The 15330-nt window shown below is 46.1% G+C and overlaps 1 protein-coding gene across 1 annotated transcript in view; it reads left to right on the top strand.

The window, feature by feature from the left end:
* LOC115863736 (protein-arginine deiminase type-3) overlaps positions 1-15330 on the top strand; it is a 62935-nt gene that overhangs the window by 28522 nt on the left and 19083 nt on the right.

Raw genomic sequence — 15330 nt, 5'->3', positions numbered from 1 at the left:
TGGGGTTTAAGTGAGGTGCCTAGTAGCACAGTGCCTGACACGTAGTAAGTGCTTGATAAAAGATCACTGTTATTATATAACACCCCCTGGACCATCCCCAGATGATGGCTCTGCATATATACTCCTGATTTCTGCATTCAAATAGGAGACAAAGACCCTTTGAGACCCAGAGGTCAGATTTGGGAGGAAGGGAAGGGAAGGGAAGGCTGTCCTGGCAACTCTCAGGTCATATCCTGCTGGGCTCAGTTGCATGAGGTTGACCCAGGAGGAGGCTCCTGCCCAGAGAGCGGTGAGAGCCTGTCTTTCTTGTAGAGATTTACAACTTGGGCGGCACTGGTCCCGCCTGACTCATGCTTTATTCAGAATTAGGAATAAGTAACTGCAGGAGGTTGCCCAACCCTGTGGACTCCTGCCCCTTCCCCGGCAGCCCCGGAGGGCGGGAGTGTCAGGTGGGATTGCTGGGGCTCCAGGGTAGGGTGGCCGGAAAGGAATTCTGGACGACTGGACCGAGTCAATGGAACTGTCATTTCCTGTAGGGTCAGTGTCATGCACACCTCCTACAGCGGAATGATGGTGAGTGTGAGCTGTGTGCTGGGCGTGTACCAGAGACACTTTACACGGATCATCTCATTTGCTCTTCATGACAGGCTAATAGGTAGTTGCAATTATTAGCCTCACTATATAGACAAGGAAACTGAGGCACAGAGAAATGAAGGAAACTGCCCGGGTCACAGAGCTATGAAGTGGGGGAGGCAGGTCTGAGCCTGGACAGGGGACCTCCATAGCCTGGGTTCTCAACCAGCCACTCCAGTGGTTCTCAAATTAGAATCACCTGGAAGGCTCTTAAAAACTAGCAGTATAAAAAAAAGAAAGAAAAGGGAATTCCCTGGCGATCCAGTGGTTAGGGCTCCGCGCTTTCACTGCCGAGGGCCCGGGGTTCAATCCCTACCCGGGGAACTAAGATCCCACAGGGGTGGCCAAAAAACAAAACAAAACAAAACAAAAACCCCACCTCAAAAAAAAATGAAAACCTAGCAGAGTCGTCCTCCCCCTTGGAGATCCTGTCTGGATGTTGGGATGTTGTGAAGAGCTGCCCGGTGTTTGTGCCTTGTGGCCAGCGTGGAGTAACAGCGAGCCCTGCCATATTGTCCTCCTAAGCATCTCTGCCCCGCCCCTGCCCCGGTACCCCTCCCCCAGTCTGGAATCAGCAGTTTCAGGCGGTCGTGGTTCCCCTTTTGTGGCAGCCACTCAGGCTGTGGTGGCACCTTCAACAACCAGACAGTTCCTGCTACAGTCAAATTTTCTTGCTGGGCCAGAGGTTCTTAAACAGAGTGCACACAAGATTTCCTGGAAGAGTCATTAAAAATACAGATTCCTGGGCCCCAACCCCTCCAGCCAGGCCTCCCGAGGCCAGATCCCTGGGCCTGGGCAACTGTATATTGTAAAGCTTCCCAGATGGTTCTGATGCACACCTGGGTTGGAACCCCAACCCTTTCCTATTCATCGCGGCAAAAACTCCTGGATACAAAGTGAACGTTTATCAAGAGGGTGTCTTTGAACACATTCTGGTATATTTCACACCTTGGACTGTTACACTGTCATTTAACAAGAACCAGTAGGAAGTATCCCAACTGACTTGGAGAAATTTCCACAAAGTATCGAGTAAGAAAGACAAGACACAGAATAGTTTGTGCATTATGACGTCAGCGTGGTCACTGTGACCTCAGAGCCATGCCCCCCCCGCCCCCGTGTGTGTATGTGTGTGTGTGTATTGATTGATGATTATACGATCATGGAAAAAAACATGGACCGGTCCACCCCAGATGTTAGCATGGGTGTGGCACGGAGCAGGAAGAAGCCAAGCAGACAGGCAATGGCTTAAAAAAAAAAAAAAAAAAAAAGCTTAAAAGTAGGGTGCGTTTTGGCCACACATGTGATTTACTTATTTTAATTACATTGGTGTGTATATGTATAAAAGCTTTTTATAAAAAAATAAAAATGAGCTGTGTTTTGGGCCAAAGACCGTGGCAACCCTCGGAAATCAAAGTCCAGGTCGAAGTCCTGGAGAGAGTATAAAGGACAAGATAGCCCTTGTCACAGTACAGACCACAGGGAGCCTTTTCCTCCATGGAGGCCGCAGTGACCCAGCACCAAGTGATACTCTGATCAGGAAGGAAATAAATGGGACATGGGGCTGGGAGCCACAGGGGATCTACCTTCAACAAGAGGTCAGGGAGGCCTTCTGAGGAGGTGGCATCTCAGACTGGGTTGGAAGGCTGGGAATGAGCCAGGTGGAGAGAGGAGACCGTGCCAAAGCCCTGAGTGGGGACTGGCCTGACATGTTCTAAAACCTGGCCAAAGGCCTCTAGGGGGGGAGGATAGGGAATGAGGAGAGTGGCGTGGGTGATGGTAGAAGAGAAGGCAGGTCCCCATCTCTGGGGTCTGGTAGGCCACAGTGATGAGCTTGGCTGTCACTCTGATGCAGTGGGGACCCCTCTAAGCAGGGTGTGATGTGATTTGGTCTACGTTGTTTTAAAGATTGCTCTAGACGTGGAACAGTCTAGTGTGAGATTTGGGGGTAAGGAATGGGATGGGAGCAAAGACACAGGTCAGAGGGCTGCACGTTAGTTCAGCCAGAGAAGTGACCCTGTTCAACTCTCCATTTGTGTGAAAACGGGAAGCAGCAGTCTTGCTGATGGACAGGAGGTGGGAATGGGGAGAGGTGGGGTCAGCTGCCAGGTTTCCAGACTTATTACTTATTGATTTTTTATGAAGTAGATCAAGGGTACAAAACAGTTTTTATGATGTTTCTGAATGATTTAAAGGGTAATTAGGAAGTGAAAAGGCTGTGTACTCAGCACTGATTTCCTTAAGAAAGAGAACATTCCAAACCCCTCCGCAGTCCTGTGGGTGAGCCTTCGCACGCCTCTCCCACACCCAGGGGTCTCGCTAATCTGAATTTTGTGTTTATCATGACTTTGCTTCTCTCTATAATTTTACCACCTATCTCAGTATATCTGAACGACCTACTCTTGCATTTTGCCTGTTTTTAGAATTTATATGCATAGAACAATATTTGTTGTGTTATCCTGTGACTTGCTTTTTTCACTCACCTCTGTGTTGGTGAGATTCGTTCGTGTTGCTGGCCACCATCATCCGTTCCTTTTCACTGCTGTGTAGTATTCCATTTTGTGAATGAGATTCATGTATACCTCTTTCTGTCACAGTGTCTCGGGTTCTTCCTACACTTGCTGTAACTATGTGGCTCTCACCGTTCTTGGAGACGTGTCCTGGTGTACACATCCATGAGTCTCTCTAGAACACATTCCTAGAAGGTGTTTAGCTTTATTAACTGGGAGAATGGTGATGCTGTGGAGGAAGAAGGGATAGGAGCTGTTTGGGAGGAAGTAAGCATTCAGGGAGGCCAGCTGCTCTAACAAATAGACTATAAAATGAGTAATGGGTCAGACACTGCCTGTGTTTATCTCCTGCTCAGGCCAACAGTCTAAGGTGGTTCAGGTCTGAATGGTAAGTACGCGTGTTGGGGTGGAGTGGGGGAGCTCTGCTCCACACCGTCCCTCAGGGACCCAGGCTGATGGAGGTTCTGTTGGCTTCACTCTGGGCATTGACCTTGAGCCCCCAGAAAAGAGAAGAGAGAGGGCGGAGAAAGCACACCAGTATCTGAACCACCTCAGGCCGGAAGGGCCCCACATCACTTCCGTTTACAGTCCAACAGGGAGAACTCAGTGGCCACGTGTGGATGCAGGGGACTCTGGGAAATGTAGTCGTTGGCTGGGCAGCCACCTCCAGAGTCGGGTCCACGTTATAGACGATGGGGAAGGAATTCCTCATTGACCCCTAGCCACCCTGAACCCAGAGGGGAAGGAATTCCTCGTTGACCCCTAGCCATCCTGAGCCCAGAGGAGAAGGAGCAAAACCTCGTTCATGGCGAGAAGCTTGCCCGGGCTCATCCTTCAGTTTTCGGCCCAAGTCTCATTTCTATTCACTTCGTGTCCTACCCTTAGGGATGCAGAGCCAGGCTTCTTCTCACAGTGGTGGCCAGACGGCACAGGCCCACCCCTGTAGGTTCCTCTCTGATCCCTCACCCCATCCCAGGCCCATTCATGTTGTGGTTCTGGGTCTCGCTCGCTGAGCAAGAGACACTGTAAGCAGGGTTTCCTGGAGAGAGATTAATGAGTCAAGGGTTTCTGCAAGGGAAGCTGACAAAGGGCCTCAGGAAGGGCCTGGGGACTGATGAAAGCGTGTTGGGAAGTGTTTCTTTCTGCCTTTTCTGCTTCCCTATTTGTGACCATGGAGCAATTGGTGTGCCAACACGGAAGTAGGTTGAGATTTATCTGCGAAACTGTCCCTGCCATTGCTCATGAGGAAGAGCTCTGCAGATAGGAAGGAAACAGGAGTGGACTCTCAAACATATTTTCATTTAATCCAGTGAATATTTGTTGAGCACATACTATGTACCCAGGCAATAAGTGACAGTGACTGTAGCACAGTTCAGAGCCTGGGCTCCGGGGCCGGGCTGCCAGGGTGTGCATCCTAGCTTTGCCACTGCCAGCTGTGTGACCTCGGGCTGATTGCTTAACCTCTCTGAACTTTACTTTGCTCATTGGTAGAATGGGGATAGTGACAGTACCCATCTCAGGGCGGTGTTGTGAGCAGTGTGACAGATCCGGGTAGGTGATTGGCATAGGGCCTGGCACTCAGCGAACTGCAGCTAAGTGACAGGGAGAAAGTAACTTGAAGTAACTTACCCGAGTAAGCTAAAAAGACAGGTTTGTTTGGCTCCAAAGCCTCGTTTTTTCTGCACTGCCACCTAAGGAGTCTCTTGCCTGCTTTTTTCCTTTTTTTAAAATTTTCTTTTTTTATTGGAGTATAGTTGTTTTACAATGTTCTGTTAGTTTCTGCTGTACAACGAAGTGAATCAGCTATGTGTGTACATATATCCCCTCCCTCTTGGACCTCCCTCCCACTCCCCCGCCCATGCCACCCATCTAGGTCACCACAGAGCACTGAGCTGAGTTCCTTGTGCTATACAACAAATTCCCACTAGCTATCTATTTTACACATGGTAGTGCATATATGTCAATCCTAATCTCCCAATCCGTCCTACCCTCTCCTTACCCCCGCCGTGTCCACATGTCCATTCCCTACGTCTGCGTCTCTCTTCCTGCCCTGAAAATAGGTTCATTTCTACCATTTTTCTAGATTCCACATATATGCATTAAGATACGATATTTGTTTTTCTCTTTCTGACTTACTTCACTCTGTATGACAGTCTCTAGGTCCATCCACGTCTCTACAAATGATCCGATTTCGTTCCTTTTTATGGCTGAGTAATATTCCACTGTATATATGTACCACATCTTCTTTATCCATTCATATGTCGATTGATGACATTTGGATTGTTTCCACATCTTGGCTATTGTAAATAGTGCTGCAATGAAGATTCGGGTACATGTGTCTTTTTGAATTATGGTTTTCTCAGGGTATATGCCCTGTAGTGGGATTGCTGGGTCATATGGTAGTTTTATTTTTAGTTTTTTAATAAACGTCCATACTGTTCTCCATAGTGGCTGTATAAATTTACATTCCCACCAACAATCTTGCCTGCTTTTTTCTGATGATAAATAGTTTTTTAAGATAAGCCGGACAAGGACTTTCCCGGTGGTCCAGTGGTAAAGAATCCGCCTTCCAATGCAGGGGACACGGGTTCGATCCCTGGTCAGGGAACTAAGATCCCACATGCCGCAGGGCAACAAAGTCCGCACGTTGCAGCTACTGAGATCGCGCTCCTCAGCGAGAGAGCACGCGTGCCGCGTACTACAGAGCCCATGCGCTCTGGAGCCTGTGCACCACAACCAGAGAGAGAAAACCCACGTGCCACAACTAGAGAGAAGCCCGCGCACTGCAGTGAAAGATCCTGCGTGCCCCGGTGAAGATCCCGAGTGCGGCAGCTAAGACCCCATGCAGCCAAAAAAAAAAAAAAAGAGAAGCCGGACACATAAGAAGTCAGGTGACAGCAAAGCCTTCATTAAGACCACAAGTGTAAGCACTTGTTGCCCACTGGGGGTGGGCAGTGGTGTCTCCCGTTTGCCCACTGCGATGTGTCAGTGGCCACTCCCTTACGATCTGAAGCTGAAACAAACATTGGGCACGTTTTCATGAGGCTCAGGGTGGGAGAGGCGCTGGACTCTATTCCCCCAAGTCCGTCCCATCAGTTCTGGGCACCTGTCCTGGGTCTCCTGGTTGGGTAGCAAGGATTTGGGATGGTTGCTGACAGGATGTCAGGGCGCAGGAGTCCCCCTTGGAGTTCCTAGAAAGGAACGCATGCTTGGAAAGCCGAGGGTGAGCACTGTCGGTGTGGGTGCTCATCTGACGTGTGTGTCATGAACCAGTGGATGCAAACGAAGCGCGATTGATAACTCCCTGAAGCAGAGCTTCTTTGAAGGGTTTAAGGCCAGCAGTAAAGTTAGTTCCATAGTTTCTTTTTTGAACTTGTCTTGGGTCTTTAAATGAGTCTCAGCATCTTGAGAAACAGCATCTCAGTGTTAATTATAACAATTGGAACATCTTAATTACCTTAATCGCAGAAATTATAGCTGTCCTGGGCAGTTTCCAGGGCTCGGGCGAGCAGGGACCTGAGCAGGGCTAGGCAGGGAATCATTCAGAAAGGAGTTTTCATGTGAGTAACATGACCGAAGAGGCTCCTGGACAGCTCAGTCATTATACTTACTTATTCTCTCTCTTTTTTTTTTTTTTTTTGCGGTATGTGGGCCTCTCACTGTTGTGGCCTCTCCCGTTGCGGAGCACAGGCTCCGGACGCGCAGGCTCAGCGGCCATGGCTCACAGGCTTAGCTGCTCTGCGGCACGTGGGATCTTCCCGGACTGGGGCACGAACCCATGTCCCCTGCATCGGCAGGCGGATTCTCAACCACTGCGCCACCAGGGAAGCCCTATTCTTAGTTTTTTATTTTAAAATCATAAATGGAAGTTTTATCAACTGTTATTTTCTGATTTATGGAGAAAATTCCGTAATTTTTTTTCTTTGACCTGTTAATCTATTGAACTGATTTTCTGAGATGAAGCTTGCATTCCTGGGATCCATTTAATTTAACCTGGTATTGTATAATCTGATATTGTATCCTTTTCGAATGCAGTTTGCTAAGCGTTTTACTTAGAATATTTTTGTTTCTGGGTTCATTGCTGAGTCTATAGGTTTCCTTTCTCATGCTGTTCTTGTCATGTATAGTACTCAGCTCAGATTAAGGGCTAAAAAATGGAAGCCATTATACTTATTATTATTATATGCCGATTATTATTATTATGCCCTTATAATCGTACTTACCCTGCCAGGGTAAGTATTATTATGCCCTTATAATAATAAGTATTAATTAATAAATAAAAATAATACTTATAATAATAAGTATTATTATGTCCTTATAATCGTACTTACCCTGTCAGGTTGCCATTGTCTGTTTGCCTGGCTTCTTTGCTGATCTGTGAGCTCCCTAAAGGCAGGGTCCACATCTGCTCATTCACTGCTATATCTCCAGAATCTACCACTGAGCTGGACACATAATAGGGATACTTGTGCCCATATAAAGTAGGCATGAGGATTAAATAGCTAGATAATAAGGAACCAATAACTATAGTAAGGCACTAATCCTGTGGGGAGTGAGTGGGAATAGAAAGTAAAGAAATGAATTTTGGTTGGGTGCTTACGGCCTGCCAGGGGCTGGCCTAGTCCTCAGAGAACCCAAAAAGCAAGCAGTCCTCACATTCTACAGATGAGTAAGCAGAGGCCCTGCCCCAGGCGGTCTCTCATCAGGTTTTTGCTGCTACAAGGTCGTCGAGGACCCTGACTCCTCCACACCCTTTTACAAAGGTCTGTGTGTGGCAGGAATCATTTGGCATGTTGCCTTCCTTCCAGTAATGAGAATCAGATGCCTAACTCTGGTTCCCTTCTTGCATGGGCTGCTGGGAAGCTCAGATCCTAACTCTGAGCTTAACCACAGGTACTAGTTCGATCCTCATGGTCATAGATATGTTTGTCCTTTCCCGTGGCCTTTAGGTCCGAGATTTTTCCTGCTTTGATGTCTTTATGTTTCTCTACTTTTTAGTCACCTGCTTGTTGAATATTTCCTTATTATAAGTGGCCTGGAGTCCCTTGAGAAATGTGTCAAGGAAATAAAAAATTAAAAATAGAGAAGAAGGGGCTTCCTTTGATTTGAACCCAGGACATTCTGACCCCCAAACTCCCCCTGCTTCCCCAGCACACGCTGCCTCCCAGTGCTGTGGGTCTGGCCTTGCTAGGCACTGCTGCCTGGCTGGTAGAGCTTCCAGAGCTTCCAGAGGGCTTGAGAGATCCAGAAAGGGTGGGGGGTGCGTTCCAGGAGGTGGCAACCACGGAGGACCGTGGGCATTCTGGAGCTGCAATCACTAGGGTACTCCTTTTCCTCTGGTGCCTCCTTCTCAACAGGAAACCACTCAGTGTGACAGTGGGGAGCAGGGCAAGATTGTTAGTGTCTCTGAGCCTCAGTTTACTCATCTGTAAAATGGGGACATTAACACCCACCCTGCTGAGTTGCAGTGAGGATTACATTATACAACGCATGCCAAGAGTCTGGCAGAGTGGTCCCCCTTTTCCGTAAGGATTGCATGTGTTGTTGAAAGTGACAATGTTGCAGACGCCGCTGCCCATCTGGTGGTCGTTGTAAGGAAATGTTAGACGCAGGAGCTGAAGGAATGATGTCATTTGTCTGGGGCTCAAGTTCTTGGTGCTCCCTCTATGGAGGCTATTGGAAGTGACTAGAAGATTCAGCTCTGGGTTATCTTATAATAGCACACACGGGTCCCCCAGCCCCCAACACAGTAAAAACCCTTGTGTGTTTATGAAAGTCCCTTGTTTAGGACCTGAGAGGGTCTGGAAAACATCCTAAATCAAATCCCGGTGGTGCCACTTCCCAGCAGGGCCTCACCTCTCTGAGCCTTGGCTTCCCATCTGGCAGAGAGGATGGGATGGCTGTAGAGCCCCAGCAGGTGGCAGACCCATCTGTCCACGCCCTCCTCTCGGTTCTGGAGAGGAAGCCATGCCAGGCGGAGCGAGCCGAGGGGAACCGCCCCGCAGGCAGGTCCTGTGTCCCGCTTTGTCCCCCACTGTCTCTGTCTCCAAGTCTCTGTCTCCCCCTTGTTCTTTGAGCCGCTTGCTCGTTCTCCTGTTGTAACAGACGCATGGCGTGTCCCTCTCCCATCCCCATCCTCCTGCCACGGCACCTGGGTGGCTGGGGACGCCTGGCTTCCCACCCTGGCTTTGTGAGCCTGAAGGCAAACAGCTGCGCATGGAGCAGAGAAGGAGCCTCCGGGCTTTGGCAGAGAAACCAGGGCGAGGAAGGCGTAGGGTCAACTGAGGCACTTGAGCAGAGGGGCACTGGGTCTGCTGTACCATCCCTTGGACGTGAACTGTCCTCCAGCAAGGGCCACGCATTCCTTATTATTACTGTTACCATCATGTCCCTTCATTTCTGATATCATTACCTAGCTACTGAAGAGGGGCGAGCACCACACATGGGCCCTTCAGTCTGCACAACATCGTAGAAAGCATCATCGGAGTAAACATTATTCCCATTTTACAGAGAAAGAAACTGAGACCAGAGAGGGTCAGTGCCTAGGCCAAGGTCACACAGCCTGTCAGAAGTGGCCCAAGCCCATCGCCACTCTCCAGCCCTTTGAGGCTGCCTGCTGTTACCGGGCTGGCCTGGGAGAGGTTTCCCATGGGCAGCTGAGCCCCTGCGTCCCTGCTAGTCTGCAGGCAAGTGTCTGATCACAAAGAGCCCCAGCCGGCTGCAGACACCACATCCACAGGCACGTGCCATAGCCAGCTGGTGTAGACAGACTGGCCCCTGGGCTATTCAATGTGGTGGCAGGCATAGTTTGTATACTTCCTCCACATTGACCCTGGCTGTCTCCCCGACCCAGACAGTCAGTGCCTCCCAGGGACGACGACCCAGCCATCCTGCTACCCGGCCACTATTGTGCTGGGAGCAGTTGGGGGCAGGTAGGAAAGCCAGTGCCTGCACCAGGGAGCACACAGGGACGCCTGCTGTTAGAGTTTAGCAGAAGTGGAATGGTGTCTTTTTCAAGGACTGATCCTGTATTGGCTATCTATCACCATGTAACAAGTTGCCCCAAAACATGCTGGCTCAAAACAATAGCGTTTATGATCTCACAGTTTCTGTGGGTCAGGATCCAGTGTGGCTTAGTTGGGCCCTCTGCCCTGGGGGCTCAAAGGCTGCAATGAAGGTGTCAGCGGGACTAAAGTCACCTTGAGGCTTGACCAGGGCAGCCCTGCGTCCAAGCTCAGTCATATGGAGAATTGTGCTCCTCATGGGCTTGTGGACTGAGAGCCTCAGTTCCCTTCACGTGGCTGGCAGGAAGCCTCCCCCAGTTCCCTGCCACGTGGGCCTCTCCATAGCTCACAGCATGGCAGCTGGCTTCATCAAGGTGAGCAAAGGTGAGAGAGAGAGAGAGAGAGAGAGAGAGGAGAGAGAAAGAGGTGGGGGAAGAGGTCTTTTGTAACAGCCCATCACTTTTGCCATTTTCCATTGGTTGAAAGGAAGTCTCTGGGGAGACTTCCTACACTCAGGGGCAGGGAGTTACACAAGGGCATGAACACCAGAGGTGGGGATCATTGGAGACATCTCAGAAGCCTGCCCGCCACGTACTTTTCCCGTATTTCCCTAATTCTCTATAAGGGATACCTACAGCTTTTGATATGGAGACAAAGAACTTTATTACAAAAACAAAAATGAAAAGTGTAATCATAAAATCCACGTCTTGTGACATTGTGGAGTGAGGGCCGCCTCTCTCAGTTGTTTCCACTATGGTTTGAATCTGCCCCAATTTATCAGCCCTTCTGTCTGTGAGGATTTCACTGTGGGTCATTCACTGTCACAGAAAGGGCTGCTCTGAACATCCTTGAACGTGTCTCCTGGTGTACGTGTGCAAAAGATTCTCCAAGAGTGGAATTGCTGGGTTTGGGGTGGGCTAATGTTTGACTTTACAAGATAACAGCAAGTTCTTTTACAAAGTGCTTAACTTGACACTCCCATGAGCGGTGTGTTAAAGTTGCCGTTGAACCATATAGTCTACGATGTTTTTTACCAATCAAATAGGTGGAAAACCCTGTCTCAAGGCTTTAATATTTCATTTCCTTACTTATTAGTGAGGTGGAGCTCCTCTTTAGATGTTTATCATCCACTTGGGTTTCAATTTCTGTGAAGGCCTGTTTGCATCTTTTGCCCTGGGCTTTTTTTTTCTACTGAGTTGTTTGTCTTTTTCATGTGGAGTAGCCTAAGCTCTTTAAATATTACGGATGCCAAGGCTTTGTAGGTTTTATGCTGTGAATATCTTCTTCTCAGATTATGCTTTTCACTGTAGAGAGTCTTTTGATGAACAGAAGTTATTTATTTTCATCTAGTTGAATTTATCAATCTTTTCTTTCTTGTTTATGGATTTTGTGTCTTATTTAATTGCGGGCATTAAGATGTCTCCAACAACTTTTGAAAGATACAAATGCTCATTCATGATAAAAAGTCTCAGTAAACTAAGCATAGAGGAGATCTTCTTCAACTTGATAAAGAATATCTACAAGGGCTTCCCTGGTGGCGCAGTGGTTGAGAGTCCTCCTGCCGATGCAGGGGACACGGGTTCGTGCCCCGGTCCGGGAAGATCCCACATGCTGCAGAGCGGCTGGGCCCGTGAGCCATGGCCGCTGAGCCTGCGTGTCCGGAGCCTGTGCTCCGCAACGGGAGAGGCCACAGCAGTGAGAGGCCCGTGTACCACAAAAAAAAAAAAAAAAAAAAAAAGAATATCTACAAAAGACTTACAGCTCATATCACACTTAATGGTGAGAAGCTTGAACTTTTCCACTAAAGTCAAGAACAAGGCAAATGTGTTCCCTCTCCCCACTGTTTTTCAACACAATATGGAAAGTCCTAGCTAATGGTTAAGACTAGAAAAGGAAATAAAAGGGATACCTACTGAGAAGAAATAAACTTTTTTTGTTCACCTATGACATGATGATCTATGTAGAAAAACTCAAAGAACTGACAAAAAAACTTCTGGAACTAATAAGCAACTATAGCAATGTTGCAGGACACAGTCAATTGCTTTCCTGTATACCAACAATGAACAAATGGAATTTGAAATTAAAAACACAATGCCATTTACATTTGACCCCTCCCAAATTAAATACTTAGGTATAAATCTAACAAAATATGTATAAAGTCTGTACAAGAGAAACTTCAAAACGCTGATGAAAGATATTAAAGAAGAAGTAAAAAAATGGAGAGCTATTTCATGCTCACGGGTAGGAAAACTCAATATTGTCAGTTCTTCCCAACTTGATTGTAGATTCAGGGCAATCCCAATCAAAATCCCATCAAGTTATTTTGTGGATATCAACAAACTGATTCTAAAGTTTATATGGAGACACAAAGAAAACAAAACAAAACAAACAAAAAGCCCCAGAATAGCCAACAGAATATTGAAGAAGAACAAAGTTGGAGGACCGACACTACCTGACTTCAAGACTTACTGTAAAGTAAATCAACTATACCCAAATAAAAATTATTTTTAGAAAAAGACTTAACTGTAAAGCTACAGTAATCAAAACAATGTGGTATTAGCAAAGGAATAGACAAATGAAACATGGAATAGAATAGAGACCAGAAACTGTGCATAGATATAGCCAACTCATCTTTAGATGCAGCACAGAGGATTTTTATGGCAGTGAAACTACTTGATATGGTACTATAATGGTGGATATATGTCATTACACATTTGTCCAAATCCACAGAATGTAAAACACCAAGAGGGAACCCTAATGTAGACTGTGGACTTTGGGTGATAATTATGTGTCAATGTAGGGTCATCAATTCTAATGAATGTACCACTCTGGGGGAAGAGGTTGATAATAGGGGAGGCTATACAGCAGTTGGGGCAGGAGATATATGGAAATCTCTGTAACTTCCTCTCAATTTTGCTGTGAACCTAAAACTTCTCTAGAAAATGAGCTATTTTTTTTAAAAAAAGATGCAAAATTCTGTCTTTCTTAAGTCTTTAGTATATGATGTGAGGATGGGATCAATTTAATTATTTATTCAATGTATTCATTTTCCATATGGATAAGCAATTGTCCCAGCACTATTTATTACACAATCTTCACTTTCTCCAGTTATTTGCAAGACCACCTCTGTCATAGATCAAGGAGAATCTCTCTTAAGTTGCATCTGTCATTTTCTTTACCTAAGCCATTACAATGCAATCCATGACCTTACAGTAAGTCATACGTGGTAGAGCAAGTCCCTCACCTTTTGCTTCTTTTTCTTACAAGGTACTTTGACTATCTTAGCCCCTTGGTTTTCCAAGTAAACCTTGGAATCAACTTGTCAAGTTCAAGTAAAACCCTGGAATTTCTCTGACCATATGAATCTATTTGGAGAGAATTCATACCATGATGACATTAGGCCTTCCTAACCATGTTCATGGTATTTCTTTCTTCTAATTTGGGTCTTCTCTAATGGATTTCAATGAGGTTCGATCATTTTTCTCCATAAAAACCTTACACATCTTTTGTTAGGTTTATCCTAGGTATTTTACAGTATTTCTTCCTAATGTAAATTATATGCTAATAGTGTGGTTTTTGCCTAAAAATTAATTTTGTCTGATATTAATATATCCATCCCAGCTTTCTCCTGACTAATATTGGCTTAATGTATCTTTTTTCCTTTTTTTTTTAAAACTTCATCTTTCCTGGATCCTTGCATTTTAGGTTCATGTCTTATAAATAGCATGGAGCTGGATTTTATTTCTTTATCTAGTCCCAAACTCTCTTTTAACTAGTAACATTATTTATATTTATTTTGATCATTTATATATTTTAGTTTGCTTTTACCATTTGCTTTTTAGTTTTTGGTTGTCTATTTTTTTCTATGTTGCCTTTTTCTCTGTAATCGCCGTTTTGAATGGAATTATCCATTCTTTTAAAAAATTATTGCATTTTCTCCATGTACAGAAATTTATAAACTCCATTTCTATTCTTTTGGTGAATACTTTTACATTTCTAGAATTCAACACTATCTTAATTCTCTCTTCAGTTGAAGACCTCATACCACTTTAACTCTCAGTACCTCTCCCAGTTTACATTCTGCTCTTTTTTTTAATCTCACAATTTTGATATTTTTATAAACTTTTTTTTATACAGACAATATTTTTTAGATTTACCAAAATATTTACCATGTTATTTGTTCACCATTTGTATTGAATCCAGATGATTCTGACATTAGGTATCTTCTTCTTAAAGAATGTCTTTAGAAGTTGTTTTAGTGAAAGTGTGTTGGTTTTAAAACATCAGTTTTTCTTCATCTGAAAATGTTTTTATTAAAATATAATTTTCTATGTACACAAGTCTACGTTAATAGTTATGTTTTCAAGATACTTTGAAGATATTACTCAACTCTCTTCTGGATTTCATTACTGCTGTTGTGAAGCCTACTTTCAATCTATTGATAATTATTATTCTTTTATAGGTGACCTGACTTTTCTTCTTTCTGGATACCTTTAAGATCTGTTTGTCTTTGGTATTCTTTTTTTTTTTTTTTTTATGCGGTACGCGGGCCTCTCACTGCTGTGGCCTCTCCCATTGTGGAGCACAGGCTCTGGACGCGCAGGCTCAGCGGGCATGGCTCACGGGCCTAGCCACTCCGCGGCATGTGGGGTCCTCCCAGACCGGGGCACGAACCCGTGTCCCCTGCATCGGCAGGCGGACTCTTAACCACTGCGCCACCAGGGAAGCCCCATGTCTTTGGTATTCTTAACCACAGTGAGATGTGTGTGTGTGTGTCTGTGTGTGTGTCTGTGTGTGTGTCTCTGTGTGTGTCTGTGTGTGTATGTGTGTGTGTCTGTGTGTGTGTCTGTGTGTCTGTGTGTGTGTATGTGTGTGTGTATACAGAGAAGGGAATTCTTGGCAATTTCCCTTACTTTTCACATCTCAGCAATGCTTTGAAAAGTATATTCTAGGGCTTCCCTGGTGGCACAGTGGTTGAGAATCTGCCTGCCAATGCAGGGGACACGGGTTCGAGCCCTGGCCTGGGAGGATCCCACATGCCGCGGAGCAACTAGGCCCGTGAGCCACACCTACTGAGTCTGCACGTCTGGAGCCTGTGCTCCCCAACGAGAGGCCACAATAGTGAGAGGCCCGCGCACCGCAATGAAGAGTGGACCCCGCTTGTCGCAACTAGAGAAAGCCCTCGC

Source organism: Globicephala melas, chromosome 1, assembly GCF_963455315.2.
Source record: "Globicephala melas chromosome 1, mGloMel1.2, whole genome shotgun sequence".
Lineage (NCBI taxonomy): Eukaryota > Metazoa > Chordata > Mammalia > Artiodactyla > Delphinidae > Globicephala > Globicephala melas.
The sequence above is the reverse complement of the archived record's forward strand: the minus strand, read 5'-3'. Positions and strand labels throughout refer to the sequence as shown.